The sequence below is a fragment of the Myotis brandtii genome, unplaced genomic scaffold (assembly GCF_000412655.1).
Source record: "Myotis brandtii unplaced genomic scaffold, ASM41265v1 scaffold434, whole genome shotgun sequence".
In the NCBI taxonomy this organism is placed as follows: domain Eukaryota; kingdom Metazoa; phylum Chordata; class Mammalia; order Chiroptera; family Vespertilionidae; genus Myotis; species Myotis brandtii.
The window spans coordinates 767,098-767,620 of record NW_005366599.1 but is presented as its reverse complement, the minus strand read 5'-3'; the positions used below and the strand labels follow the sequence as shown (position 1 = coordinate 767,620).

The window sequence follows — 523 nt, the reverse complement described above, 5'->3', positions numbered from 1 at the left end:
CCCACACACACTGAGCCAAGTGCCCTCGACGGGGCCCCACCCGAGGGAGCCCCGGGCAGCAGCCTGTGGGCAGGACAGAGCTGACCCGGGTCCAGTGCTTTCCCAAGGAAGCAGCCTCGGGGGACACTCAGGACGGCGGGTACCGGGGGGCCTCCCCGGGCCGGGGGTCATCTGCCTGCCGCCCACCTGGCAACGGTGGCTGGAGACACGGCCACCACCTGCTGCTACAGCTCTGCCTTCCTGCCAACAGCAATGCCCAGCTGGCGGGACCTCAGTCCCTGCAGCCAGCGGGGTGTGGGCCCAATGGCCCCTGCAGCCCCAGCCACGCCCCTCCCTCAACCTCCCCCACAACTCAGTCCTGTGTGGGAGGAGCCCACGTCAAGTCATTCCATCCGACCCCCAGGGGGTTCCAGGGGCCCAGGCAGAGCAGAGGCAGAGGGGTGGCTCGGGGGTGGGCACATGACCACGTGCAGACCAATGAGAGGCAGGCCTGCGGGACTCAGGGCCCAGAGGGGTCCTCCCC

General features: G+C 70.0%; 1 protein-coding gene across 1 annotated transcript in view; it reads right to left on the bottom strand.

Moving 5' to 3' along the window:
- The window catches only part of TP73 (tumor protein p73), a 76,523-nt gene that overhangs the window by 35,889 nt on the left and 40,111 nt on the right, over nt 1–523 (bottom strand). The window lies entirely within an intron of this gene.